Consider the following 17,105-nt stretch of genomic DNA (forward strand, 5'->3'; position numbering starts at 1 on the left):
TGCAGAAACTAAAATCGTGTCTTTAAAAAATCCCTTAATGAATAAGCCAAGAAAAACATTGATATTAATATTAGGTACTGGTATGGAAAATTCACACATTATCACATTTTTCAAAGGTTAACAGTCCCTTTTCTTTAACTTTTTTTTTATTTAGCTATTGCTGACCTCCTTCCTTATTCATCTTGTGCATATTATCTTAAGATTTTATTTTTTAGAGCAATTTTAGGTTCATAGCAAAATTGAGAGGAAGGTACAGAGATACCCCATATACCTCCTATCCCGACACATGTACAGCCTCTCTCATTATTATTATTATTATCATTATTATTATTATTATTTTTATTTTTTGAGATGGAGTCTCACTCTGTCGCCTAGGCTGGAGTGCAGTGGCGCGATCTCTGCTCACTGCAAGCTCTGCCTCCTGGGTTCACGCCATTCTCCTGCCTCAGCCTCCCGAGTAGCTGGGACTACAGGTGCCCGCCACAGTGCCCGGCTAATTTTTTGTATTTTTAGCAGAAACGGGGTTTCACCACGTTAGCCAGGATGGTCTCAAACTCCTGACCTCGTGATCTGCCTGCCTCGGCCTCCCAAAGTGCTAGGATTACAGGTGTGAGCCACTGCGCCCGGCCCAGCGTCTCTCATTATTAATATCCCTCATTAGAGTTGTGCATTTGTTACAATTAATGAATCTATGTTGAAGCATCATTATTAGCCAAAGCCCATAGTTTACATAAATGTTCACTCTAGGTGTTAAACATTACTTGTGTATCTTTTTGTCTTTGTAATTAGCCTATGCTAAACTCTTAGGTGGGAGTATGAAGAATACATGTCTTAGTTCTGGCTTCTATAATAAATATACCATAGACTGGGTGGCTTAAACAACCAACATCCATTTATCGCAGTTCTGGAGGTTAGGTAGTCCAACATTAAGGTGGCTGCAGATCTGGTGTTGAGAGCCCATTTCCTAGTTTGCAGATGGCTCTTTGGTTGTATCTTCATATGCTGGAGAGCAGAGAGAATGAGAAAGCAAGCTCTCACGTCTCTTCTAATAATGGCATGAATCCCACTAGCGAGGGCTCCACCCTCATGACCTAATTATCTCCCAAAGGCCCCAACTCCAAATACCATTAAATTGGGGGTTAGGTTTCAACATGGGGGATACAAACATGCAGTCCATAGCAACACATGAAAAAAGGAAAGATTTCTAATTATGTTTTTTTAAGGTGTCTGAATTGAATACCAAAATCCTAGCCATTGCCAGTCAGATGAGTAACAACTGTTTAAGACATGACTGAGGATACTCCACTCCATCCACTATGAGAACCATGTGCTCTTTCTAAATTAACATTTACTGCTAGCAACAAACAGAATATTAAGTCCCAGATATCTAGAGATGTGTTTGATCTCTTCAAGCCAACCCAATCCCTTGATAAAAGTATTGCAAACTAAAATACATAGGATTGAGAACATTATTCAGTGATGTTTCATGATCGGCCATTACACAGTGGAATGCATTAGATCATCAGGACAAACACAAAACACTAGAATCAAACCAGTATTCATTCAAGCAGGCTTTGTCACTGCCAGTGCTGCACCTGTCTGAAATAACACTTAGTTTCATAACCAGCTCGAAGATTTCAAGAGCTTACTTGTTTTATGTTATGTTATTCTCAATAAACATTTTCATTATGTTAGTGTATATTGAGATTCCTTTAAAAAACTTTCTGAATTCGGTAGTTTTATATATTCTACTGTAATGGTACAACAGTAATCAGAACTTCTCAGAAAAATTTCTTTTACCACATTTCCCCCATCTCCAATTTATGAGGAAAAAGAAAAGAGGACTAATTAAACTGATTTACTATTTAACTTGACCAAATTCATTGCTCAACTTTTCCTTTCGCTTTTGGGTCATCTTTTGGGTAAGATATAAAAGTAAATATTTTACAATTTAGAAGGTGAAGAGGCACAGATGCTTTTCTTGAGTATTTCAGTAAGATTTTTAATGTAATAAATGGAGGACATAGCACTCAACTTTATACTATATGTAAACAGTGATATTAAAACTCTTAATTTTTGTTCTACAGGTGGTTATAAGTTTACTTGATTTAACTAACAAAGAAAATAAAAAGCTACAACAAACAGTTAAAACTCATTGTCATTAGGCAGATGACTTTGAATTCAATTTCTGATCTATGGCAGAGTGGACTATGGAAAGGCATGCAATAGAAAGCTTGAAGCTTAGAGTAGAACATTGATTCTTTGGGACATGATAAGAAATTGGAGAGTGTAAAAGAGGCTTTATAAATCAGAGAAATCAATGAAAATGAAAGACAAAAAATATATGACATTTGGATAATGTCATTCAATTGGAGAATAGACTATCAGATAATTTTTATAAAGGCATGGCTATAAATAAATCAATAGCTGATGAAAATTATGTTTGCTTAACTTGTTCCTTTGTAATGGATAGTTAAAATATACTGACTGCAGATTGTCAATGTTTATATTAAACTCCAGAAAATTCTTATTTTACACCAATTAAGTTTTTTGAGCTTTCTTTTGATGAGATTTATAAAGCTCCCCTCTGTAAAGCCTCTGTGTTGAAGCTACTGCACACCCTTGAGAATATAGGCAAAATGCCAAAAATTATAAATTATTACAGTGTAAGAGTGTATTTCTCTTTGTATCCAAGGAATAAAGTTGTATTTCATATAAAGACCATGCATGCATAGAACAGCTCTGAATGAGAGCTTTAGCTCTGACTTATTTCTGTGGTTTGGGGTCAATTTTGTTTTTGTTCCAATCTGTTTAGGTCCTTCAAAGTTACCCTACAAAGATCCCTGAGAAAGTGCTCTTGTATATGTGTATTTATGATGATTTCCAAAAATTAGTTTATCTGCAAAAAAATTATATACATATATATGGAGAAAGACTGTACTATAGATATGTGCTAGAAGCTCTTAGTCTCCACTCTCTAGATTAATCCCCTATTTGTTCTGTAAAACATACTGTCTAATGTCCTCTACACACTAAATGCTGACGCTTAGTAAGTTGCTCTCCAGTGTGCCCAGGTAACTTCTGCTTCCACCACATGAATTTTATGCTTAACAAGAGCCATGCTTGTTCCAAAATTTGTTTTTGTCTACTTTAAATTGATATTTGTAACTGCATAATTTGTATAGATTAAATGTGGATATGAAAGAAAGTTGTTTTTCAAAAAACTAAGTTAAATATACAGAAAGACTTGATAAAATTAAGTTGCTTAGAAAATATTACTAAATTAGTAGTGAGAAGGACAATTGTAAAATGTTGCAAAAATGTATATCAAAATACAGACAGATTCTTATATTTGCCAATGTCTTTAATCTCAAAACTAAAGCAACAGAAAAACTAGAAATTCTGGTTGATATATTTGTGGTGTACTTTGTGAAAGAAAGGCAACTCAGAACTGTAATATTCAAAGAAAAAACATTGTCTTTATTAAAAGATTGGAAAATTAATATATAATTTATAAGTGAAAATTAAATACCTGAGATATTTGTGTCATTTTATAGAATGATTCTTTGCTTTAGATGACTTTTCCATTAATTAGCTGGTTCCGATGCACCTAGGCTCTGAGTGTCTATTATTTCTCTATTTGAATTTTTGAAAAATATTGAAAAATTTCAAATTTAATTTTTTCATCCAACTCTTATTACATCTTCTTGTACCTGCTTCATATTACTAACGTTCTCCTTTATCTCTTTAAGGATACTAATTATGCCCATTTTAAATTCTTGGTCCATATGTTCCAGTAATTTTGCTTCATGTTTATGTTCTATGTTCAGCTTTTGGTCTGTTTTCTACTGGTTGTATGCATTGAACATCTTGCTGTTTTGGCCTGTGAGTCACATTTTCCTGGGGTCAAATTTGTTAGGCAAGGTGTGTGGGGAAAGGCCCATATACACACTGGAATATCCCCTCAGTAATTTTCAGAAGGAAAAGGGTAAGCTCCAGGTTGGAGAAAAGCTTTAACACAACCAAATTTTTGACCATCAATGTCTGCCTGTTCACTTCTCCGAGAAATTCCTGTCAGGAATTTGCCTTTAAATCTTTAGAATGAAGCAACACTGAAAAGACACGATTTCTTCAGATCCTCCATCTTCCATTAGCCCAGAGAATTTGGGGGTGCAGAAGATCGAGAAAAGAATGCCCACGGGCAATTCTCGCACTTTCATCAAGTTGTTTGGCCCCAGACACCACAATGGATGCCTTGGGCTGGTGCAGTGGGGGTGGGCGGATGATCACCCCAAAACAGTGAGGTAAAGAGGGGAAGGCAGAAGTTAAAATCTTTGCCTGAACCTCTCTTCCTACTTCTGTTTATGGCTACTGTCCAAGCTATGGCCATCCTTTCCCTTGCCCCCACGACCTTTAAGACAACCTTGGCTTTTCCAGGTGTTCTCCTAGTTAATTATTACTTCTTCAGCTTCCAGCTTCCTCTCAATTATGCAGTCCCTCCAGGTTTAATTCGGGAGGAAGGAGCCAGCAGCTGAAGCTATTTGCTATCTCGTCAGCTCTGATTTTTGTATTCTTTTTTGAAGTTGGAATTGCTGATTGAGAATGATAAATGGTATTGAGGTGTTCTCTACAGGGAAATATGCTCAGTTTAATTTGAGTCAAATTACAGCCCGTGTTAGGAGTACTAAGCCAAGGCTCAGTGGCCCAAGAGGCAGACCACTTGTGCAGTATTAACTCAACAATGTTTTACTCCAGCAATACTGGAGGACCTTGTCCAGGTATAACTGGGGGTATGATGTAGTCTGTGGCCTAAGCCCTCAGCCTCTCTGTGAAGTGGCACACCCTCCTTTCCTTGGATGAAGAAATCATTCATTTCAGATTTCTTGGGACTGACCTATTTTCAGACACTTTGGTCTTTTATCTGCATCTATACATAATTGTGTCTTTCCACCATTTGTTCTATATTTGGTCTAGAAAATAATAGTCATTCTACCCAAAGACATATCATTTCTTATATGCCTTATACTTCAGATGCTGAATACCCTGGAATTTCACCTTGTGGTAAATCAAACTGAATACTCCAAAAAAAGGGTAAAGTCACAAAACAGGCAATTTCTCAAACAACATGTATGGATAGCCCAAAAACTTGTCTGTAAGCTCAGCAAGAGCACCAACCATATTTGTTGTGTTTGTCACTGAACCTCAACTCACAGCAGAGAACTTAGCATGTCATAATGCTCCATAAATATCTGCTGAATGAATAAAATTAATAAAAGGCAACTCTCAGGAATTGCTTGGTGGCACTGAAAGTTTGTATAATCATCCTGCACGGAGATTAGGAATATGTAATAAAACGTTATAGGATCTAAAACCTTGAACTGAGCAATTACGCTTACTAGAATTTATCCTAAGGAAATAATGTAACAAGTAGACATAGATTTACATTTAGGATGTTAACTACTTAAAATGAAAAGGGTGGAAAACCACCAAAACATATATCAAAAAGAGAATACTTAAACTACAGGCATACTACAGGAGATATTGTGGGTTTGGTTCCAGACCACTGCAATAAAGCAAATACAGCAATAAAATGAGTCACACACAATTTTTGGTTTCACAGTGTATATAAAAGTTATGCTTACATGATACTATAGTCTATTAAGTGTACAATAACATTATGTCTAAAAAACAATGTACATGGCTGGGTGCGGTGGCTCACGCCTGTAATCCCAGCAGTTTGGGATGCCAAGGCGGGTGGATCATGAGGTCAGGAGTTCAAGACCAGCCTGGCCAAGATGGTGAAACCCCGTCTCTACTAAAAATACAAAAATTAGCTGGTCGTGGTGGTGGGTGCCTGTAATCCCAGCTACTCGGAAGGCTGAGGCAGAGAATTGCTTGAACCCGGGAGGCAGAGGTTACAGTGAGCCAAGACCGTGCCACTGTACTCCAGCCTGGGTGACAGAGCGAGACTCTGTCTCAAAAAACAAACAAATAAAACAAAACAAACAAAAGAAATGTACATGTCTTCATTAAAAATGCTTTATTACTAAAAAATGCTAACAATCACTTGAGCCTTCAGTGAATCATAATCTTTTTCCTAGTGGAGGGTCTTAACCTAGATGTTTAATGGCTCCTGACTGATATGGCTGGTGGTTGCTGAAGGCTGGGATGGCTTTGGCAACTTCTAAAAATAAGGCAACAATGAAGTTTGCTAAATTGAATGACTCTCCTTTTATAAAAGATTTTTCTGTAGCATGTGATGCTATTTGATAGAATTTTACCCACAATAGAACTTCTTTCCAAATTAGAGTCAATCCTCTCAAACTCTGCAGCTGCTTTATCAACCAAGTTTATGTGATATTCTAAATCTTTTGTTGTCATTTCAACAATGTTCACAGCATCTTCACAATGGATTTTCTTGAAAATCCATCTCAAGAAGCGACTTTCGTTGCTCATCCATAAGAAACAACTCATCTGTTCAAGTTTTATCATGAGACTGCAGCAATTCAGGCTGTTTTTAATTCTAGTTCTCTTGCTATTCCTACCACATTCGAAGTTACTTCCCCCACTGAAGTCTTGTATCCCTCAAAATCATCCATGAGGGTTGGAATCAACTTCTTCCAAACCCCTGTTAATGTTGATATTTTGACCTCCTTTCATAAATCACAAATGTTCTTAATAGCATTTAGAATGGTGAATCCTATCCAGAAGGTTTTAGATATACTTGCCCAGATCCATCAGAGGAATCACTTTCCATGGCAGCTATAGCCTTGCAAAATGTATTTCTTAAATAAGAAAGTCAGAATTACTCCTTGATCCATGGGCTGCAGAATGGATATTTGTTAGCAGGCATGAAAACAACATTCACCTCTTTGCACATAGCTATCAGAGCTCTTGGGTGACCAGGTGCATTGTCAATGAGCAGCAATTTTTTAAATTTATTTTTTATTTATTATACTTTAAGTTCTAGGGTATATGTGCACAACGTGCAGGTTTGTTACATATGTATACCTGTGCCATGTTGGTGTGCTGCACCCATTAACTGATATACCTAATGTCATTTACATTAGGTATATCTCCTAATGCTATCCCTCCCCCCTCCCCCTACCCCACGACAGGCCCTGGTGTGTGACGTTCCCCTTCCTGTGTCCAAGTGTTCTCATTGTTCAATTCCCACCTGTGAGTGAGAACATGCGGCGTTTGGTTTTTTGTCCTTGCAATAGTTTGCTGAGAATGATGGTTTCCAGCTTCATCCATGTCCCTACAAAGGACATGAACTCATCCTTAAAAAGAGCAGCAATATTTTGAAAGGAACCTTTTTTTTTTTTTTTTTTTTTTTTTTCTGAGCAGTAGATCTCAATGGCGGTTTCTTCAAAGAAACCATGCTGTAAACAGATGTGCTGTCATCCAGGATTTGTTGGTCCATATATAGGGCAGGCAGAGTAGATTTAGCATAATTCTTAAGGGCTCTAGGATTTTCACAATAGCAAATAAGCATTGTCTTCAACTTAATTAATGTAGCTACATTAATCCCTAACAAGAAGGTCAGTCTGTCTTTTGAAACTTTCAAACCAGGCATTGACTTCTCTCCAGCTATGAAAGTCCTACATGGCATTTTTGTTCAGTAGAGGATGTTTTATTTACACTGGAAATCTGTTGTTTAGTGTAGCCACCTTCATCAATTAGCTAGATCCTCTGGATAACTTGCTACAGCTTCTACATCAGCACTTGCTGCTTCACCTTGCACGTTTATGTTATAGAGACAGCTTCTTTCTTCAAACGTCATGAACAAACCTTGCTAGCTTCAATCTTTTTCTCCGCAGCTTTCTTGCCTCTTAGCCTTCGCAGAATTGAAGGGAGGGTCTTGCTCTGCATTAGGCTTTTGGCTTAAGGGAATGTTGTAGCTGGTTTTATCCTCTATCCAGACCACTAAAACTTTCTCTATATCAGCAGTAAGACTGTTTTGCTTTTTTTTGTTATCATTTGTGTGTTCACTGGAGTAGCATTTTAAATTTATTTAGAAAACTTTTCCTTTGCATCAATAAATTGGCTGTTTGGTGCAAGAGGCCTAGCTTTCGGCCTGTCCTGCCTTTTGACATGCCTTCCTCACTAAGCTTAATCATTTCTAGCCTTTGATTTCAACCCAGACATGTGCAACTCTTCCTTTCACTTAAACACTTAGAGGCTATTTTAAGGTGATTGGTTAGCCTAATTTCAGTGTTGTTGTCAATAGGGAGGCCAGAGAGGAGCAAGAGGGATGGGGGAATGACCAGTTGGTGGAGCAATCAAAACACAGACAACTATTAAGTTTGCCATCTTATATGAACATGGTTCATAATGCCCCTAAATAATTACAACAGTGACATCAAACGTTGTGGATGACAGCTCATCATAACACATATAATGAAAAAGCTTATGATAGTGTGAGAATTACCAAAAGGTGACACAGAGACATAAAATGAGCACGTCCTGCTAGAAAGATGAGGCAGAGAGGCTTGCTCCAAGCAGGGTTGCCACAAAATTTCAATTTGTAAAAATTGCGGTATCTGTGAAGCACAATAAAGAGAAGCACAATAAAATGAAGTATGACTGTCTACAAAAGGCATTACACTTCTGAAGGCTCACCAGCATATACGATGTTTTCTACAGTTTTTTTCCCACTAGATACTGTATCACATAGAGGAAGTTCTTCCCTTTTATACCTTGCCAAACATTTTTAAATTAATATGTCTTGAATGTTTTCTATTAAATGCGTTTTCTGCATCTACTGAGAGATTATTTTCTCTTCATTTGTTAATGTAGTAAACTATGCTCACAATTTTCTAATATTATTCTTATATTCCTGGGATAAATGCAGGTTAGTCATATGTATTTTTTTACATTGATGAATTTGGCTTGTTGATTGTTTACAACCCTTATATCTCTGTTTACGAGATTGGCGTATATTTTTCATCTTTGTTACTCACATAAACTGATTTTCATTTCTGGAGTATTATCCTAGCCTCATGAAATGATTTGAGGTGCATTTCTCTTTTGTCTTTTCTCTTTCACGATTTGTATAAAATTGGAGTGATCTATTCCTTGAAAGTTAGGTAGAACTCACCTAGGAAAAATTCTGGGCCTTGTGTTTTTGGGTGAATGGATTTTTAGCTACTGACTCAATTTCTTGAATGATTGCAGGGCTATTTAGGGTTTTTTTCTTCCTTCAGATAGTTTAGCCAGTTATACATTTCTAGGAAATTGTCCATTTAAGTTTTCTGATGTATTTGCATAAATTGTACACGACATGTTCTTACTTTTTAATCTCCACAGCACCTCCAGTCATGCTCTTCTCTTACAGCATTGCTTATTTTTGCTCTCTCTCTCTCTCTGACTTATCAAAATTGTCTATTTTATTTGTCCTTTCAGTGAAACACTTTTGACTTGGTTAATCGTCTTTATTTCAGTTTTCTTATCTATTTCTTTTTATTTCAGCTTTTATCTTTATTTTTTGCTAAATTCTGCATTGTTTGGATTTGTTCTGTATGTTCGTTTTCTAACCTCTCACACTGGTATCTTAACTCATTAAATTTAAGTCTCTTGTGCCTTTTAACATAAACATTAAAGGATATAAATGCCTTAATTTCAATTAAATGCTACATTTAATTAGCTGCATCTGGAAAATTCGGGTATGCAGCTTTTATCATATTTATTTTATAAAATTAATTACAATCAAGCAAATACATAAATCTGTTTTTAAAAATTAGAGCATTACTGATGACAGAGTCTCCTTTGATTAAGCTTCTTTGCTTCCTGCCTCTCCTACCCTATGTAAAATATTTTTATTGAGAGAGGTATATTTATTAAAGTAGTAGTGTATTTTCATGTGTTTTAAAATAGGTATCATTCTGAAAATATGCTGAGGAGTAAATTTGCTGGTCATAGGTTTGTACAGGATTACTTTTAATAGATACTACAAAATTGTCCTTTAAATGAGTATATAATTTTTCATTTTCTTGGGTAGTGTGTTAGAATATCTGCTTTCCTAAAACCTTACCAATTCCTAATCTGAGCAACTTAAAATTTTTTTCAGTCCTATGAATATTATCTTATAATCATTTTAATTTGTAGTCCCTGATTAATAGTGAGTTTGAGCAATTTCTGTTTATTGAGTAATTGAAATTCTTGTTTAATAAATAGCATGTCAATTTCTTTAACTATTTTTTTTTTCTTCAGCAAGGGCTTTATTTATCAGAAGGGCATTACGCTTGACCTCCAAATTTGGCTGACAATTTACTGATGAGATTCATAACCTTTGGGTTGCTCTGGTATTTTGACATATTTGCTGGGTTCTGAGCCACATCCTGGAAGGCCACCATAACTTCTGGATCCTGCATGGCGGCAAGAACCTCTGGATCACTAAGAATTTCATTGAGTCCAGGCATTCCAGCCATTCCAGTCATGCCCCCTCCCATTCCAGGCATTCCTCCAGGAAAATTACCAGGCATTCTCCCAGGAAAGCCACTTGGAAAAGAGCCTTGACTGTCATCTGGCTTCTTCCTCCCTCTGGGCTCTCTCATGCTCTTCTTGAGCCTTCTTAACTCGTTCTGTTCTTTCTTTGATCTCTCGCTCTTCACGTTTTCGCTCATACTTTCTCCGATGTTCTCCAATTTTCTGTGCCCTAGGTTGAACTTCTTTCAGCATTGCACTAGCATCTTCATCATAATCCAATTTACAGGCAAGGGCAAGATCATGGGCTGCTTCTTCCCAGTGGCCTAGAAGTCTGTGTGCTTTCGCCCGCCACTTGTAAGGCTGAGCTGAATCAGGATTTATTTCAATGGCTCTGTCACAGTCTTGGATGGCAGCACTTGGCTTCTGTAATTTGACGAAGACACTGGCCCTCTTGGCATACAAAATGGCCAAGCCAGGATTCAGCTTGATGGCATCTGTGAATAAGTCAATGGCTTTCTGGAGTTCACCATCATTTAGGGCTTCAATAGCAGCCACTTTTTTATCATTTGCCTGATCCATCATCTCCTCCGTTATCTCCGCATTTTCATCTCCCATTTCTTAAGGAGCATCAGTGTCTGGTTCAATCACACCTTCTTTATCAATTTCTAGATCACTTTCTTCACTTGATGGTTCTTCTGCCTGTAAGTCTTCCTCCACCTTCTTACTGTCAGGTTTTTCTTCCTTGGTATTTTCTTCTGATTTAGCTTTCTGAGTAGCAGGTGGTACTTTACCTCCCATGCTCTCCACCCACTCCCTCAGGAAGTGCATTTCCTCGGTGTGCAGAACGCTCGGATCCTCCTTACACATTTTCACAAAGGCCCGAAGCTTGTTCACTTTGCGGGGGTCCATGGCAGGGAGGTGGTGGGTGAAGCTCAGGGGCTGCAGCCCAGTTCCAGGCCCAGGCGCTGGCTCAGCATGACCACGCAGAAAGGGCTCTTTAACTACTTTCTTTAGATTTTTGTGTAATATTATTTGTTATCTATTGAGTAGATATTATGGAATGTTTATAACTGTGAAATATAAAAACATACAACAAATATCTATATGCTCCTCATACAGTCAAAGAGAAATAACATGACCTTTATATTTCAGAATTGCTCTTTACTCCTCTGGGATTCCGTCCCATCGTGTCCACCGCTGCAGTAATTACTGTCCTAAATTTTGTGTCCCTGATTACCTTGTTTTTCACTATACTTTTATTGCATATCTTAGTATCACAGAAAAATGTATTATTTGGTTTTTTGTTTTTCAAATTTACATAAGTGAAATAATGCTGCATATATTGCTCAAAATTTAGTTCTTGAAATTCACCCACATGGTTTGGCTATAGTTATGATTAACTCATTTTCCTTGCTATACGGTATAAATAGGTGGAAATGTGTTTCCACATATCTATTCTATTGTTGATGGACATTTTGGTTGTGTTCAGTTCTTTGCTATAACAAACAGTGGAACAGTGGAACTTTGACTGTTCTTGTACTTGTCTCCTGATGTGCATAGGAAGCACTTAACTAGATGGTATTTACTAGGGGTGGAATTCCTGTGTCACAACAACATTTCTACCTGTAGTAAGTAAACAAGTGTTCCAGCTGCTCCACATCCTTGCCCAAACTTGACATTTGTTGATTTATTTATTCATCCAACAAAAAGCAACTGAGGACCTACTGTGTGCCAGCTACTGTTGTAGGTGCTGGAGATGCAGTAGTGAACAAAACTGACAAGAAAACCTGCCTTTTTGGAACATAAATTATGAGGAAGAGCCAATAAACAAGACAAATAACTTAAACATCTAGTATATTAGATAGTTACAAGAGCTAAGGTAGAAAAAGAAAGCATAAAGGGAGATAAAATGTTGAGGTAGGTGTTGAAATTTTAGGTAGTGTACAACAAAGGTATCACTGAAAGGAGGCTTATTTGGCTTTTTCTTTCCCTAAAAAAATAAAACAGTGAGAGAGCAAGCCAGGTGGACATTTGGAAGAGGGACACTCTAGTTATAGTGAAGAGCAAGATAAAGACCCTGAGAAACATCAAGGAACCTAGAAAGGTTGGAGCAAGAAGTAGAATGGAAGAAGAGGAGATAAGTGTGGGAATCAGGAACCAGGTGACCTAGGAATGTACAAGACTTAATGATGATTCTGGCTTTTAGTTTGGAAGAAGAGAAGGCACTAGAGGGTTTTGAGGAATAAAGTGACATGATCTGATAATGCTTTAACCCCATCATTCTAGCTACTCTATTAAGATAGGCCTAGAGAGGGTCAGGGCTGAAGTAGAAAGGCTGGTTAGAAGGTTATTGTCATAGTCCAAGTGGAAGATGTTAGTGGCCTGGACCAGCGTGGGGGCAATGGGGCTAGTGAGAAGAGACACAATTCTGTATATATTTTGAAAGTAGAGAGAGGTGAGAGGATTTTTTGAAGGACCAAAGTTGGGATGTAAGAGAAATAAATCAAATAAGACATCTGCATTTTTGGCCTGAACAAATAGAAGAATAGAATTGCTCCTAATGAGGAAGTTAATGCTTGAATAGGCTTTTGGGTGAGTGAATAGGGAGGAAAGGGGGAGGCAATTTTGGATGTGTGAAGTTTAAGATGCATAATAGATATAGAAGGCAAATGGATATGCAAGACTACTGATTAGGAGAAGACTCCAGGCTGGAGATGTATATTTGGAAACTATCAGTAAATAAGTGGTATTTAAATTCATGAGTCTAAATCAGATCATCTAGGAAATGAGTATAGATAGAAAACAGAAGTCATCCAAGGGCATCCCACAGTCATAATTGCTAATATAGTGCTATGGACTGATGTTTGTGTCTCCCTGAAATTCATATGTTGAAGCACTCACTAATCCCTACTGTGATGGTATTCATTTGTGGGAGGAAGTAATTAAGTTTGAATGAGATCATGAGACAAAGCCCTTATTATGAGATTAGTGTCCTAATAAGAATAGACTTGAGAGAGAGACCTGTCCTCTGTCCATCATGTGAGGATACAGCAACAAGGTAGCCACCCGCAAACCAGGAAGTGAGTCCTCACCAGATACAAATCTACCAGCACTTGGATCTTGGATTTAGAGTATAGAAATGTAAGACATAACTGTTGTTTAAAATACCCAGTGGTATTCTGTTATAGCAGTCCAAACTGATAAAGATAGTTAACAAATAGATCTTATAACATGCCAGGTCCTGTTATAATACTTTACACACAAACACATAACTCATTTAATTATCCCAATAATTCCATTAGGTAGGAAGAATCATTAGCCTCACTTTACAGATGAGAAAACAAAAGCCCAAAGAAGTGCAGTGACTTTCCCAAGAGCACAAAACTAGTATATGGATCAGGGATCTGAACCCAGCTAGTCTGACTCCAGTCTGTGCTCTTAACCTTGTACTGTATATTTCATTTTTCCTAATCTAGTAGTTGTGGTTTAATTTGAACTCCCCACAGGACCACTGATGTTGAACATTTTATGATATACTGATGGCCGTTAAGATTTCCTCTCCTATGAAACACCTGCTCATTTATTTTGCTGATTTTTAAATTAATGGGTAGCTTATCTCCTATGGAACTGAAGTAATTCTTTATTCTGGACACTGATCCTTTGATAGTTATATGTCAAACGGCAAATTTTTCTCCTGTTTGTGACTAGAATTTATATCATTTTAAATTCTTTAATTATTTAAATTAAAATAACTTTGATGAACAAAAGTTCTTTATTTTAAGGTAATCAAATTGACCAATCTTTTATAATGTTTTGTGCTTTAGAATTCTTTCCAAACTGAAATGATAAAGACTGTCTTCTAAACAATTTATGATTTTTGTTTTTCATATTTAAATCTTTAATCAAATCTAGGTAAATAAATGAAAATTAACCTATACTTATAGAGTCAAGATAGCAGCTACCCTTTTTCAGGGAGAAGGAAGGGGTCACTAAAAGGGGCATGAAGGGGGCTTCTAGGAGGCTGGTAATGTTATACTTTGTGATCTGGATGCTGGTTATACAGTTGAGTTCAGTTTGTAAGAATTCAATAAGTTCCATACATATATGCGCTTTTCTTCATGTGTAATTCAATAACAAGTTTAAAAAGTAAAATCTGACAGTCTTTCCCTTTTGATGCATGAGTTTAATTCATTTACAATTTTGTTTACTATTGATATATTTGAATTTATTTCTACCACATGCTTTCAAATTACTCTGCCTTTTTCTATACTTTTATATTTGTTTCTGTTTCCATTTCCTGCCTTCTTTTGTATTGATTAATTTTTTCTTTTTTATGTCTCCTCTGTGTAGAAAGTTATATATTCTATTATGATATATGTATTTTCCTTGGGTGGATTACTCTTAATACCCCTTATAAGTACACAAATTCCTTCAATCTGTTTGCTCTTTATTTTAATAATTCATTTCTTATGTTTCTGTTTTCATCTTTCATTTAAGTATATATATACAAACTTTATAATCTTTAGTTATTATATTATATAAAAATCTTGAGGTCTAATTCTGTTGTTTGCCACTCTGCTGTCTCTCAATGATTTGTTTCCTTGCAGATTTTAGATTTTGGATTGTGAGCTTGTGTTGGTGGGGCCGTAGTGAAGGTGACATCTTTGTGCTCTTGGCTGAGACTGTGGTCTTCCAAAGATGCTTTTTGACTTTGTTTTAGTCAGTTGTTCCAAGAGTACTTCCAACCTAAGATTATGTTTTAAATTGATTTTTCAGTTTGTGTCTGTCGACCTCATAGCAATATAAACTTAAACCACAAACCTCATAGTCAAACTTGAGGTTTAAATTTCTTAGGAATACATCTTTCTCCATCTAAAACACACCAATACTTTCTGAGATATTGTAGATACATTTGCTCACATTTAAGAACTATTTACCAACAAATATATCCCAAAAATCAGACTTGAAAAGAGCTTAAAGCCATTATTTGTATCCCTTTAATTCAATCCCTATTTATTTCTAAATATTAGTTGACTACCTTATGCCAAGATATACAATTCTTGCCTTCAAGGATTTATGGTCTATTTACACAGAAATGGCCAAAATCTAATATGGCCACCACAACTTCTCGTTCCTATACTCATGACAGGCATTTAGTTGGTCCCAGCTCTTTTTCCATTGATTCTAGAAACTGTCACAGACTGCACCTTCACAACATACTATCACTTTATATGAGTTGTCACTTGGCATCCCCTATCATCTCATCTTCCCTGTCTAGGAGCAAGATCTGTAGCATTTATATTCCCACCAAATATAAATAAACCAGCTTCCAAGATCACAAAAGACTGGGCATTTTCAAGGTGTCAGGAAAACAGCCAGACCTACTAAAGGCTTCCCTTTTCACCTTAACATCAGCCCTTGTATCTACTTATACTAAGACAACCTTGCCACCTCATGCCATCATAATCAGTACACTAGAAAACTATAAAAATATAAAAAACTGTAAGAGGAAATATGCTAAAAATTCCAATAAAACACACCCTAAATCATTACTCTGAAAAAGATAGAAAGGTTAATAGAAAGAAGAGACAGAGTCTGCTAAGTATCTCATTAGGCCCACTGCCTGCCTCTCATTACATGCACCTCCTGATTCTCATTAGGCCTTCGTGATTTCATTTGGGTCCCAGGTCATTGCTTATTTTCATATGGGGACTATATAACAAGGTCTCTTCCAGTCCCAGAATCCCATGGGGAGAAAAAGAGAAAATGTCAATAATTAATGAGCTGTCAGGGAGAGAGAGCTTTAGCACCTCCAGAATCATATAAAAATTCCTAGTCCATTTGTCTTGGGAGTGACTAACAAAAGGCCAGCATTGAACTTTTTCGAATGAATTATTTTTATTATTATTATTTTTACAAAACAATGCTTAGCTTTGCTTTCAAAGTGTATGATTTTATAAGGCAGGAAGAAATCAACTTGTACATTGAAATGAAAAATCTGTATAGAAATAGCTTTTTGTCTTTTACAAAACTCCAAAACCCCGAAGAACTTCATATTTTTGTTAATTTCAGAAAAAATCAATAAGTAAAAACAATTATATAATTAGTTTTATCAAAACTCCAAGCTAATCATAGTAATCACTCCTCCTCATAACTTGTACCTGTTAAGATCTCTTATACTTAGTGTTAAGTCATATAAAGAAAGTGTTGAGGTGGGAAGACACAGCGTGAATCCCAGCTCTTCGGTTGCATGCTGTGTGAACTTGTGAACTTAAAGTCCCAACGTCATTTTATGTAAAACTGGAGAATTTAATACCTACTGTGCAAACTTGTTATATATTTCCCTTTCTGGCAAACATGAAAGGATCGATGAAGGGTAATCATTATCATTATATTTTTCCATAATCCTCTTAATGTCCAGCCCATGGGGATTCCCAATTAGTAATTGTTGGAAGACAATAAATCATGACAACATTGTGAATATTCTCTATACCTAAGGTAAGTAGGCAATAAAAATGTAATAAAATATTGATGGTAAATATATTTATTTTTAATTCCGCCATGTAAGTTATATAAAATGAAGAAAGAGTTGAATATAAATGTCTCTTCCACCTAAGTCAAACAATGATATCTAATGCTACTGTTATTTTCTGACATGCTGAAAGAACAGGATT

At 36.4% G+C, this 17,105-nt stretch overlaps 1 protein-coding gene and 1 pseudogene across 2 annotated transcripts in view; both read right to left on the reverse strand.

The window, feature by feature from the left end:
• The window catches only part of SLC9A9 (solute carrier family 9 member A9), a 581,917-nt gene that overhangs the window by 240,605 nt on the left and 324,207 nt on the right, over positions 1-17,105 (reverse strand). The gene's annotated exons all lie outside the window — the stretch shown is intronic.
• LOC101150310 (hsc70-interacting protein-like) lies at positions 10,211-11,355 on the reverse strand (annotated as a pseudogene).

This window comes from Gorilla gorilla, chromosome 2 (genome assembly GCF_029281585.2).
Source record: "Gorilla gorilla gorilla isolate KB3781 chromosome 2, NHGRI_mGorGor1-v2.1_pri, whole genome shotgun sequence".
NCBI classification, from domain to species: domain Eukaryota; kingdom Metazoa; phylum Chordata; class Mammalia; order Primates; family Hominidae; genus Gorilla; species Gorilla gorilla.